The sequence below is a fragment of the Agelaius tricolor genome, unplaced genomic scaffold (genome assembly GCF_023055355.1).
Source record: "Agelaius tricolor isolate 1412-34295 unplaced genomic scaffold, bAgeTri1.0.p SCAF_15, whole genome shotgun sequence".
Lineage (NCBI taxonomy): Eukaryota > Metazoa > Chordata > Aves > Passeriformes > Icteridae > Agelaius > Agelaius tricolor.
The window spans coordinates 6,228,994-6,243,344 of NW_027269275.1; positions in this window are offsets into that span (position 1 = coordinate 6,228,994).

Below are 14,351 nucleotides of genomic sequence, written 5' to 3' on the forward strand. Positions count from 1 at the left end.
ATGGTGGGCTGTGTTCCCTAGAATGTACCTGGCCAGACCTTGGCTGAAATTTCTCTAGAGCTGGGTCTCTGCATTCACTTTGAGATGTGCTTAGTTTGTACTTCAGCAAATGCATCATCTCTCCATCTCCCCACTTACAGCTTTTCCATCTTCTGTTGCCTATTTCAGCATATAGGTGAATTAAAAGCTAGGCTGTTCAAATGATTGCTTTGTAGATGGCTTTTCAAATGCCATCACTTTTTTAATTGGAAGTTTATACTACTATTCCGATAAAGGTATCACTGATATTTTTAACTGTCATGATACTAAATATAAAAAAAGAAAAACAAAAAAACCCAGAAAAACTTCACTAAATTATTGCATTGCAAGACTTTGGTTACAAGGAAGTAACCGTGGTGATATCCCAAGGTTGGGAGAAAGCACTGATGCTTTATATTTTGTATTAAAAATAGTGTTTAAACACTGCTTTTCATAGATGATAGCAGCACTGATGTATTTCAGATAATGGCTTTGGGTTTGTGTTTGTCAGAGTTAGGCTGAAAAGCTTCAGTGCCCACAGAAGCAAATATAAACTGTTTATTTCTACCAGAGGTAAGTATAGACTTTGGCTCTGCCTCTGTCAGCCAGATCTTCCTGAGGAATGTCATCAGTCTCCAGAGGCTTTTATGGATCTGAAATTACTTGAATTGTGCTTGAGTGCATTAAAGGGGCTTTAAAAAACAAGAGCTTTGGGTGGGTGGTTTATCTGCTCGCAGTGATACAGCAGCGAGCTGCTCTTGGTTACTTGCAGACTACAAGGGGTCACTCTGTGTCAGCTGATGTGGAAGTGGAAATGGCACTGAAATAAGCATTAACAGGGGGGAAAAAAGGCAGAATTATAGAATCAGAGTGTTAAAGGTTGAAAGGGTCCTTGGAGATCACCTTGTCCCAGCCCCCTGCAACAAACAGGGAGACCTCTCCCCTAGACCAGGCTTATCAGAGCCCTGTCCAGCCTGGCCTTGGACTCTTCCAGGGGTGGGGAGCCACAGCTTCACTGAGGGGTGAGCAGAGGGTGGAAACTGCATCAGTGCAGCTCACCAATGTCCAAGAACCACAAACAAAAAGGATGTGAAAGTTGAGGACACAATTTGAGAGTAAAATCATCAAACATCTCTAGCCTTAGGATGACTGCCAGACAAGATGTGCATTTAGTAATACATAGTCGCTCCCAAATTTGAAAAGCAACTTTTAAAATTTCCCCTGGAAATGCTGTGTTTAGTGTCCTAAATAAAAATGGGTGACACCAGGATGAGATTACCTCTCCATTTGAGGTAAACACACAGAGTTCAGCAAGGTTTTTAGTGCTTGGATTGAAAGCTAGGACTGAATGTCTGTACATAAGGACAAATATTCAGTAATTTGTTCTGAACTTAGTTTTGTGGCTTCTGAATGTAATTTTGTTTTGATGGTTCTGTGGCCTTGTGCATCTGGTAGGGTATTAATGGGGAAACATGAAGCACAGGGGAAAATGATCAAGTAGGTAGGAAAATGTTACCTCTTGAGCCCTGTGTTCTTTGGAGTGGGCTGGTCAGAAGGCCAGGTAGAGGTTACTCCTGAGATGCCTTGGATCAGTGATGTGTGTAAAAATCAGTTCTGACATGAAAGGAGAGTGGTAAAATAATGACATTGTGCCAGAGTGAGAAAACAGGAGCTGGGCATGGCCTTTTTTGTGAGAAGCTACAAAATTCCAGTTGGAATACAACATGTGGATGGGCTATTACTGGAGCAGCAAGGAATTCTGTGATTATCCTCGATCTATGGGGGTTCAGCTGGGAGGACTGAGCCCTGGGAGGATGCTTGCAATGCTTTGTAAGGACTGTGAAGCCCTGTGTCCTGCCTGGGCATGGACAGAGCCTTCAATGCCCAGTTCTGTGTTCTTTGTAGCACAAAGATGGATTGATGTTGGTAAAATGGCTTTAGGTGGTTTAAAATGTGTAAAACCCTTCTCTGCCCTGGGCTCAGGGAATTCTCTGGGGTTGGGTGGTCACCTTGTGGAGGAGGACTGGGAAATGGTCAGGGAGTTCAAAGCCAGTGATTTGCACATCTTGAGCTTCCCTTGCTCCTGGGGAGGGCTCTGAGGTTACAGGAGCTTAACTGGAGACAAAAGCAGAAAAGAGGTGTTCTGTTATGGGCTTGCTGACCTGGAAGCAGGGAGACAGCAGAAAATAGCAGGGAATAGTGTAAGGCCACTCGGGATTTCTCATCAGGTGCTTTTGATCTGGGTGATTTCTCAAGAGGAATAGATACTTTTGGCCAAATAGCCTGCTAGTTCTGGAAAGATGCAAATGCCTCTTGCTGCTTGGTCTATTAATTTGCTGCATGAGAGCAAATGAGTAGATTATTCTGTCCTCTATGCATGAATTAACCTGTGAGAGGATAGTATAGATGATTGGTTTTAACCTGTTAGTGTCTCAAAGACATTCAGAACAACTCCTGGGTTTTCTTCAAACAAGAAATCTGTAAATTACTTTTTATTCTGAGTCTTTCATTTGGAATTTTAATATATACATGGCTAATATAGTAATGTAGCAACATAATTTAAAAAGCAGTTCAATTTGTATTTGATGAAAATCCAAAAAATGCACCATTTTGCAACTTCTGGAGATATCAACTTGGTGTTCTGCCAAAATAAATATCTCATATATATTATTTAACATTTAAAATAGGAAAAGTTGAAAGAGACATGAGTTCTTATTTTGAGTGTGCTAAAAATCATATGCCTCAGTAACAAAAACCATACACCTTCCAAACAGATTAATAGCTTTGTTAGTGTGTCTTTGAGTAGATATTTCTGTATTGGCTTCAATCTTTGGTTCAGTTCAGTTGACCTAAAAAAAGAAGTCTGAATAATCAAACATGTCACATTGCTTTGAGAAAGCTCTTGAACTTTTTGTTTTCCCCCTCTTAACATCAGAAAGAGATAATGTTAGTCTACTGTTTCAAAAATATAATGCAGAAGCAAGGCAAATTCTTAGGCTTGCTTCTGGAGTGGAATACAAAAATCATAACTGGGTATGAACAGTCATTGGCAAAAACTTGTATTAGTTTTAGGGATTGTGTTTTGTGCTGTCACTGAACTACAGGGACACTGGTTTAATGTGATGTATAGTGCAAAAAAACCTGTAGAGCTGCAGAGGGATGTTGGTTGTATAAATTCTTCTCTGATGTGTCTTGTGCACCCCATTTGGTGGTAGCAGCTATGGAAAAACCAGTTAATTTCCCAAGAGAAGGCAAACTATACATGGCCAGTGACTAAAATATTTAATAGGAAAGGAGAATAACGTGGAATCCACAGGCTATTGTGCTGCCCATTTTGTCACAGTCCTGACTCAACTTGGCTTTATATTTTGTATAACACAATAACCAGAGGAATGTAATTAGAAATACTCTTACCTAGTAAACTGAAATATCTTTTAGAGGAAAATATGACAGAGGTAGTTCAAATAAATACATTATTATAATAGTGTCTATCAAATAGTTTATTTTGATATTGTGCTTTGTCTTACCTTTAGGATAGCCTCATTCGTTTTCAGACCTGTTCAAGTATCAATTACATTGAAAGTGGACAGAATTTCAATGTTTGCCATCTCATACCTCCTGTTTACCATGCTCATGTATGGAAGCAAAAGCTGTGTTTGTGTTTGCATGAGGATACAGATAGAGATGTATGTGAGAACAGCAGATGCTCATTGATGTTGATGCCATCCTAAAAGTCATACTGAGACTCCTGGAAATCTGGACGAAAATACTTTTCTGCAGCTCTTTTAAGTTCAAGGCTCATAGGTGTAATGGTAAGGTGCTGTGAAGTTGAGATTCTTGGCTCTGGGGTTAATTTTAAGGTTACTTTCTCATTTGTGGTTTAAGGTACTGCTGACATCTGTGGGTTGCCTTCCCCTCTTACAGAGGGACTTTATTTCAGCATGTCTTTAACAAATGATTAAATGTTTTCAGGTGTTGTGAGGGAGAGAGGTGGGGCTGGTTTGCACTCACCATTTTGTCCCTAAACTGTGACTCTTGCCAACTTTGACACGCAAGCTCTGAGGCTGCTCCACTCGCTGTCAGCTCGTCACTCTGCAGGTTTTGTGCAGCAGGGCTGGTCCTTCATTACAGCTCACAAAGCATTGATCATGCAGAGAGTGCTGCTGTAATTACACCAAAACAGCCAAACACCAAGTACAAGTTTTGATCAAGGGCACGTTTTGCCTACTAATAAGACTGTTCAATCTCCTAATAAAGCCTTGTCTCCAACTGGCTTCCCTGTGTTTCTCCAGCTGCTTCTAAGGCCTTATCCAGTATTCCCTGTCAGTTTGTTCCCTGCTCCTAAGGATTGAGAGAGCACCTGATGTTCTTTTACTTCCACTCTCTTGTCACCTTTGAGCATGACATGATTCAGTGTCTGTGTACTGTGGCCTGGGATGTCAGGAAAAGTGAGGAAATACTAACAAGAAACCTCTTTTAAAGAGCTGGGATCTGTGCAAGCACTGCAGATACAATGCCAGTAGTTCAGCAGTTCTGCTTTTGCTATAGTGGATGTTGTGTCTTGGGTATTTGTTTCTTTTCAACATTTGCATCAAAGGTTTTTCTTCATTCTGTTTTCATACTCTTATTTTTTCTTCCTGTTGTACAGACTATAAATTTTTGTTGTACTTAAAATTATAATCTTTATTTAGCATATGCAGTTTCACCAAGCATTCATATGTCATGAGTAGGCCTCAAAACTAATTTTTTTTTCTGCTTTGGTATACGTAGAGGTGCATTTGGAACCTTGATTTCTGTGCAGCTGATTTTAAATTGAGACTATGAAAATATACAAGTTATGTTTTCGCTATGTTTTTCTCTATAGGGTTGTATTGTCCAGAAAGTGGGGCTTTTCATTAGGAGGAAAAAAAAGGCATGAAATACTGTGAAATTAATAACAGATTTATAATATTTGTCAATACTGGCTGCTTCATTTATATGATTGGGCTAACACTTTACCATAGAATTATAATCCTGCTTTGCTCATTTTGCTTTTCCCATTTGACCCTGAGTTCTGCAGGGCATTTCTTTCTCTAAATCCCTGCTAGGGGTAGTCAGATGGCTCCTAGCACTGTTCTGTTGGTCTTTGTTTGGAATATTTAGTTTCCCTTTGAGAGCAGGGACAATGTCCAACCTGCAGTGCACTTTCCTTAGCCCATCTGCATGTGTACCTGTTAAATGCAGCATGAACAAAAGCACCAAGGTTTGGCTGTTCTTGAGTTGTGGCTTCTCTGCCAGTTTCTCCTCTGCTTGCAAGGCCATTGACACATGGTGGTCTGGGACAGACTGTGCCTCTCTTCAGCTGAGGTTCAGTCTTGGCCCCCTAAAAATTATGTAAGAAATTGGGCTGCCTTTGAATGAACGTGCTGATTTCTGGAGAAAGGCATTCTTGGTTCTAATAAATGATTATTGGACCATTTTCCTCAGTGAGTTGCTCCACACTCCACTGGCAGCAATCCCAACTTGACATGAATCATCTTTGCATTGTATCAATTTTGCTGTTTCTGCAGTGTACAAATTATTGTCCTTCAGTATCAAACAGTATCTTACCTAAAACTCTTTATCAGAACAAATATACATAAGCAAATCTTTCCTGGTTTAAAGTTTAGCTTCTTTCTTTACCTTTTACATTACCCCAGGTTATTTATAGATTACCAGCTCAGACTCCACACTTACCTAATTTTTGTAGGATTCCTTCCAAGACTTCATAACAATGGAACAACTTTTAGTGGTGGGTGACCTTCTTTAGCAGTAATTTCTTCCTGTGGGCATTGAAATCGATTTTCCTCATCCTGGTGTGCGAGGAGTCCAAGTCTGTCCCTTGCCCTGCCTGTCCCACGAGCTTTTGGTGCCACTGCAGACAAATCATCTGCAGGCTGCAGCTCCTGGGGAATTCACTGTGGCAGCACCAGGGACAGGAGAAGGATTTTAGGCAGCTTCCCTGTGTTGTGACACAGTTTTGTTCAGAAACAGCATTCATGGTGTGTTAGGTTCTCAGAGGTGGTTTGTTTGGAGATGGGAGTAGTAAAAGCAGAATGACTGTGTCACTGCCAGAGTTCACCAGGCAGGGTCTGTGCCCACAGCCTGGGAGGGTGAGCCCTGGGCTATTGTCTGCTCACAGCTAGAAAACCCTAGCCTCTGTGTCTATATCTAGGTATCTATATATATATCTAAAGAGAGAGGCTGCACACACCTTCTTTGCCTGCATGCATGCAGTCCTTTTTGGATAATATTCTAATCAGTGAATTGAAGTTCTGCAGTGAGTGCCTGCTGTAAGCAAGGCTGCCATGATACCAGCACACAGCCTGACAATGGCAGAGCTCCTTGAGTGAAGATGGTGCCATCTGTTCAAAGCAGCAGTTCAGTGTGTGGTGGTCTAGTGCATGGATGGGTGAGAAGAGGAAGTTGTTATGCCCAGAAATTTGTTCCTGGCTACAGCTGAGGAGTGTTCAGTATCTTTGATATACAATGTGGAGAAAATGTGACATAAATTATCAATAAACTAGACAATCACATGTGCTTGTAGTTGCAAAAAGCTTCTGGGGATTTAGTGAATCAGATAAAATATTGCAAGGGAACAGGCCAGTGTGTTTGACTGGGGAGACTTTGATTTTGTTTCAGTTTTGCATGTACAAAAGGTAAAGGGAAGGAATAGTAAACAAAATTTGGAAGATACCAAGGGAGAGTATTCTTCATCTAGTGGATTGTTTCTCTGAGGTGTGGCATTGTGAAACTTCAATTCTCCAGAGACCTTTCACCTGGCCATGGGCACAGTGAGCATCAGTGAAATTGTATGTACATGGAGGTGAGTGTTATCCCTGAATCCTGCACTCCCTCTGCTTCACTCAGTAAAACCAGCTTGAGTGTGAGAAATCACTTCTTGGGGAGCAGAGTGACTATGGATAGGCCAACTTGTAAGTAATAGTCACAGCTCTCTTTAAATTATGTGCATAATAGTTAGAAAAATGAATATAAAATAAGCTGTGCACAGTCCCCTTAACTCTAAGCAGCAAAACTGAAAATATTTCAAAGGGAATAGCTGTCCTATTCAGCACAAATAAACATATATTGGTGAAATGTGTGTTTCCATTTAATCTCTGTATTGATCAGAACACAATTGATCAGCCAATATCCTGAAAACATTGAGAAGAAAAACAACAGGGAAAACACAAACTGTACTCTTCTGGAATAAATTAGCAAAAAAAGTGTGATATAGATGTGATCTACATATATATTTCAGTAATAAGGATATGCCAGTGTAAGAAATGAATTATTTGTGCAGGCAAAACTCCTGTTAACAGGCAGTTAATGGAGAAGAAGGATAGCAGAAGGGAGTTGGCAAGCTAAATGGGTGAATAACCTGTGTCTAAGGTTTCATGATAAACGAGTCTAAACAGCAGTCATTAAGTATAATTTTAACAAGATCTCAAGAACAACAGTATAAGCAATTGAAGAGGCAACAACCCATGGTGGGACTGTTGCATGGTTTTTCCTTCAGTGCCCCTGATAGCACAGTAATTGTAATTGTCAGTAACAAGGTCCTGGGTGAGCAGGAGAGCTCCACCTTCAGCTTGACAAGAATGTGTTGTGAAGGGGCAGCTATAGACAACTCCACCAAGGACAGGGGAAGGAGGGAGGCAGGAAAAACTGCTGCAGGAGATGGCAAAAGAACATCAGGTGACTTCACATAACTGAAATAATAGTATTAACATTGAGAGCCTTCTAGTCAGAAGGCACAGCTATAATATCAAAAACAATCTATCTGTTTCCTTTTGACAGTGCAAAATTTAAACCCAAATCTTCCTCATGGCAGAGGGTGGAGTGTGATGATCTTCAAAGCCCCTTCCAACCCAAGTTTTCAATTATTATTAACATTCTTCAATCCCATGCCTGACTTTTGAAGCTGATTTTTACTGGACAATATTAAAACAGCCTTTCTGCACAGACATGCTGAGTTACCTGTTTTATTTTATGGAGCTGCTAACCCAGGCTGTTTGCTAAAGGTGAAGTAACTAAAATGTTGTCTTTTGAAGGACAGGGCTTTATGGTACTATGAAAATGTGACAAAATCTGTCATCCATAGGAGAGAAGATATTTAAGGATAAGAGAAGGATAGCAGGCAAATTTAGTCAGTTGGACAGTGTATTTTAGAAGTGCTAGATTGTATTGAAGACTTGGAAAAACCACATGGTACCTATATTTTAGGGGATCAAAGCCCTGGGAAAGGGGTTTCATACAAAGTTGTATGAATTTGGGAAAAGAAATGCAGTAAAACAGCATTGAAAAGGCACTTAGCTCATTCCTGGTGCAATGAGACACTGGTTGTGTGAGTTCTGCAACAAAGGATAGGCAATGCATTTGGGAAAGAGCATAAACCAAGAGAGGAGTATGGGATGAAAACTGTTCTGCTGGTTAGAATGACAGGAACCCATGCCAGAATTCATGTGGGATTATAGTTTTAGTAGATATTTAGACATCCAGGTGGGTAACAAGAAGATCTAGAGCTGTTACTGTAAATTTCCAAGAAATATTTTGATTTCATTCCTCATTGGAAGATAATGAAATACTTAGGAAAAGGTTTTTTCTATTGAATTACATTATGACATATTGAGAACTTTTATAAACATGAAATGATTTGTAAAGGCAAGTACCAGGGAAAGAATATTAGGCTAAATTGACCACTGAGGTCAATTATCACCTTTATATTGCTTCTATTATCACCTTGATGTTTACTGCCTGTGGAAGCTTTTTCATGCTCCCCCTTCTTTTGATTTTTCTGTAACAACTCAGGACAAGCCAATCTTTTTGTGAATGCTTGAAAGGGAATTGTAATGGAGAGAGCCCTGCACAAAAGATATGAAGCTAAAGCAAAATGTTGAGTTTTGCTTAGTTGCTCTTTTTTAGTTTCCTTTTTTCTTCTAATGAATATTCTTAGTGAGAAGAAATAGTATCCCCTAGAACTACACGAGACTTCATCCTTTTAGCTGAAGAAGGAATTAAATAAAGGAAGCCTTTCTGAAGGACCCTATGCTACTTATTTAGGTCATTTTAAACGTCAATATGAGTAAATGGGAGGTTATATATCATCCTTTCACTTTAAATTTACAGGCTGCAATGTGTAAATTTTGCCTTATGAGTTTCTTATAGCAGAGATTTAGGTTTTTCTGTCTTATAAAAAAATTTGAGTATGCCAATGTCTCTGTGAAATAACAAAAAACAAATGAGTGTTTGTTTTGAAACCTAGAAAATAGGTTTCAAAAGGAAGAAAAAATTGGATTATGATCCAAACATATTTTTCCTATTATGATGGAAAAAGCCACTGGATCTGAGTCTCATTTGGCTTGTGCCTGATTTCCTCAAATCTCACCTTTGTACATCAAATTTGAAATTAAATGTGGGGAGTACAAATCCAAGGCAAACCATTTCAGCTTATCAGTACTTCAAACCATTTTCTGTTTATTACAAGGAAATTATTTGAAGACTTTTTTTTTTTTAATTGAAATTATTTGGATCTGTAAAGAGCTGTAAAGTTCTCCAGACCTGCACCAGTTTCAGTAAATCTCTGTAGCTCTTCCCAGTACTGGGGGTGTACTCTTCTAATGGAGGTAACTGAATGAAGCTTTTTAATCCCTGTTGCATCCCCTTAGGTTAGATTATGGAATGGCTCCTGTGGTCTCATGTCTCTAGAATTGCACACAAGTTACAGCCATACAAGAAAGTTCTGATTTCTTGCAACCTCCATGGGTTTCTCCCTCCACACCCAACCCCCTGCCCTATTTCTCTTTCTTTGCATCAGAATTTGAGATAGAACAATATAGGTTAGCTATAGGTTAGAAGTTCTGTCTGCATGCTGGAAAATCCATGACCAAGTGAAAAGTAAGGGTGATGAATAAATTCATTTTAGCTGACAAGGCAGCCTGTGAGGCTGCCAGCCTGGAGGGCACTGTGCTTTGGTGTGCTGTGCTCTTGGAAATTCTGACCTCAGCCCTTATGATGGCAGCAGTTTGGCTCTTGCCACTATATGGGAAAAATAAGCAGGGTAAAAATAATTGGTTTTCTTTTTTGTTGTTTAGAACTTGCCTGAAATTTCACAAGATTAGTTATCTAGCTTTTTTTGGAACATTTCACATGGAAAAGGTATGATGCAGATCATGTGGTGGGAATTTGCTTCTAAAAGGATTTCCTGCATGAAACAGAGGGGAAAACAATAGATACAAAACCCCCTTGGAACCTCTTAGTGTAGAAAATACATACATTGAGCTTTTGTTCAGCTTTTTAGATGTTCAATTACTTCCCCTGCAACAAACATTTTCAAAATATTGTAACCTATAAAGAAATGATCTCGCAAGTAACTTGCTTGTTTTATGCAGAAACATGCTGTTTGTGTTTAAGTGACAGTAACCAATAATTGAATATCTGTAAACACTCACTAAACAGAGAAGTTAAATAGTATCTTTGGAGTAGGCTAAAATTAGTTTTCATTACAACCTATTTGTAAATCATTTGAACCAACTATCTCAAGCTGAAAATGTAAATGTGTTTTTGTTTTTGCTGGAGAGATGAGGTCAGCACAAGTCTGCAGCAAATCTGATTACTTGGGTGGAGGTGACATGATTTACTTAAATCAGGCCATTTCCCCATTAAAGCATTGAAGCCTCAACTTATAAAGAGACTGCTTAGCAGATGCACTGTAATATCTTCTAGGATTTATTATATTAGGTGATTGGAAAGAAAAGAACAATTTTAAGAATGGATGTATTTCTATGTTGAGTAGGGGGGAAAATCCAGTTTTTACAGCAGGGGGTGGCTAATTTTCAGCAGGTAAAGTAATCCTGCTTCATAAAAGCTTCTTTATAAATATTGTACAATTAAAGATGTATGTATATTTGGATTTATATTGCCAGGTTAGGACAATGCAAGGATGAATCGTGTGAGTGGTCAGTTTCTTACATTTCCCCACTTTCAATGTAGAAACAATTTTCTCTCTCCCTTTCTTCCCCAACCAATGGGAACAGCACAGAGGCTTTAAACCCCTCAGTACAGGTGGAGTTGGGGGTTATTGTTGAGTTCTTTTCCTTTTTTACCCTTCCCCCTGTGCCACTTAAGATTAGGAAGGAGTATTAAATTGGCAAAATTTTATACTGCTGCTCCTGCTTCTCTCCAGTGTTACGAGCTGAGCCAGAGGCCAGACCATAAAATGTGATTGATTAGCAAGGACTGTAGTTACTGGAGGAGATGCCATATTTTCTGTGCATTCCATGGACTGAGAGGCTGAAACAGGAGATTCAGACCTGCATCTCCAGGGCTGAGCCCACTGGGGCATGTGCCTGCCCTGGAGGAGGTTGCACAGAGATGTTCTTTGTTGTGGTTGAAGCATCTTCGTGCTCCTGAGCATTTGTGTCTGCAGGTGGAGTCTCAGGTGCTGCAGGTTCCAGGCCTTTGGCCTCACCTAGGGAATCATTGTTTATCTTGCTCTGCTGAGGCAAAGGAGATTTGGTGGAGAGGTGAATTTTCTCATTAGGCCAGTTAATGGTTTATTTTATAGTGTGCTTTTTGATCATTCCTCTTTCCCACACTCACAGTAAATCTGCTCCTCTCTTTGCCGTGGTTTGTAGGTGCATTTGGTCCAACTAAAAACTGGGACAGTGGATCATGACTTCACTAAAAGCTTGTAGGATATTCAGATGGTAAATGCTTTTGGTCTGTGTCATTATATTAGAAATTGCTATTCATTTTTTTCAGGTGAAGAAAAAACCCACCCCCATAAGCTTAAGTTTTGGGTACTGTGGTACTGAAAGAAGACTGAAGTTGAAAATTCTCTCTGAGATTAGTAGTTCTGATCTCCTGAGCCAGCTGTAAGAGCTGACTATTATGCTCTAGGCTAAAAAATACTCAGTAAAACCTGATTTTAATGTAATTAAGAGCTCATTTTAGGGCCTTCTTTGGGTATTATTTTGCAATAGAGAGTGGTAAAAAGATGAAAATCACAAATTGATAAAATTTCACTTTGGTTTTCATGTCACTGAGGTATTCCCTTCAAAGGGACCATGAAAATATGCATTAGTTGCACATAAGTGGGTCTTGATCTCAGCCCATGCTGCTTTGATTAGAGCTGCTGTAATTCCATCGTGCTTTTTTGCAGTGGGACTGAGAGGTGCTGCAGAGGAAGGGGAGGTGGAGTTGCAGCAGACACTTTTGAGGAAAGGATGAAGGGTTTGAAGGGTTTGATTGCCTGCAAGGAGGCATCAGTGCATGGATTAAACATTCAGCTTTTACCCCACCTCAGAGCACCTCTCCCAACACTGGTGGCTGGGAGCAGCCCTCAAAAACCAGCAGTGTTCATCTCAGTCTGACCTCTTCTCTCTGACACCTCATCCTACTGCAGCTAGAGACCATCTGAAAAGCTATTACACCTTTGCTTTCTCAAAATAGTGCAAGGCATCTGGCAGATTGACTAATCTGTAGTTAAAGCAGTTTTTTTTTTATTTGGGTGTAAGGGAAAATAACTGGTTAATTCTGACAGTGAATGCCTGCATGTAAGACCTCAGAATTGAAAATAATTCAAAGCAACCTTTTAAATTAAGTGAGACCTAATTAAAAAATTTAAGTATTTGACTACCTCTGGAAGGGACACTCTATAAAAACAGTGCAAAGCAACTTTTTTTTATGTCAGTTATAAAACCATAAAGGCAGAGAAGGAATAAATACACTGAAAGCACTGATTAATCCCCCTGTGTTGCAGTGCCACTTCATACTGTTGTAATGTGGACCCTTTCCTCTGATATTACTCAAGAAATACAAACAAGAAGCATTTATTATCTCCCAAGTAGTGTGTGCTATAGAGTGCTGAATAAGGAAGTGAGGTATTGCAGCTGTTATCTTCTGAACTAACTGCTACTGCGTGTTCCATGACCAGCCCTGGCAGGGTTTTTGTTCCCATGAATGAATAGGCCATAAATCTGTCGGGGCTGACACCAGCAGCACTGCTGGAGAGTGTAAAGGGAAAATTTGCAGAGGAATCTCGTGGTCTTTGCTTGCCTGGAAAATGAGTTCAATAAAATGGAGGTGATCAGTGCTTATTTATAGGCCAAGCTGATACATCCAGCATTGGCTGTCAGGGTTTAACTTAGTGTTTCCTCATTTATGCTCACTCTGTAAAGCAAAACATGGCACTGTAAAAAGCTTATATAATGCTGTTATACTGGGCTAGTCACTATTGTCGAAAATAGATAAAGCAAAATAAAGGGAGGAAAAGATAAAGGCACAGATAAAATGCACAGGAAGGCAATGGAAGAGGCTGGCCAGTGCTGACATCCTGAGAAGGGATGTGGAGCTGCTCAGAAGCATTTTGCTTGAACCCTAGATTGGAGGTGCTTGGCAATTACTGCTGTGTTAGAGCAGCACATAGATCCTGAGGACTCTGCTCTGGAAAGACAGCATGGGGATTTTATTCTAGTGGAGGAAAGGACTGAGGAGCTGTCTTTATTTTATGTAGAGTTCCTTCTAACACCACATTGTAAGGTATGCTGGAACTGTACCTTAATGTGTATTCTGTTTTATGTGGGGGATTGTATATGGATTAGTGTGACATGCAAAAGTGTTTAAGTACGACAAATCTTTAATTGCAATTCACTGAAGAAAATTTTTAACAATCTTTTAAAGCAAGTGTTAACAAAAATCAGGTTCAAACCACACCCAGAGCACAGCACAACCTGCACTTAACTGTACCTGAACTGGGACTGGTGGATAAGTTTGACCTGTAAATAATTAAGATCTTCTATGACCAGCTGACCTGATGGGAAGTAGGAATGGCTCCTGGTGGCCAGTCTGTAAAATTTGCTTTGCTGAGTTAGGGTAGCCATGGGCTTGGAGCCAGACTGGACACTGTGTGACCAGAAGTGCAAAGAATCTGAAAATTAGGGTCACTGGGAAACTGCTGTGAAAGACAGATTTTTGTCTCTCTCCTAATAATTTATCAATTGCTTTAAGCCTACTGCCTTATAGCTATACTTCTTGCTGTGTTCAAAGGAGTTAAAGTAAATCTACATGCTCATATTCTTTTCTTTGTGTCTTAATGCACAAAGATTTGTAAACTGAACTCTCTTGGCTTCTTTGATAGGAGTGACCTCTGCCTGAGAGCAGGGAAGAGGTGGAAAAACTCCTCTGAGTCAATGAAGTTAATGCATGACATAATGATGCACTGAGGACATGTGTTGTTGTTTTGAATAAGGACTTTAAAATGAAATTAACAATATTGCAAGACTCTGAGAAGCTATTTTGTTAGTCTTTGGTCA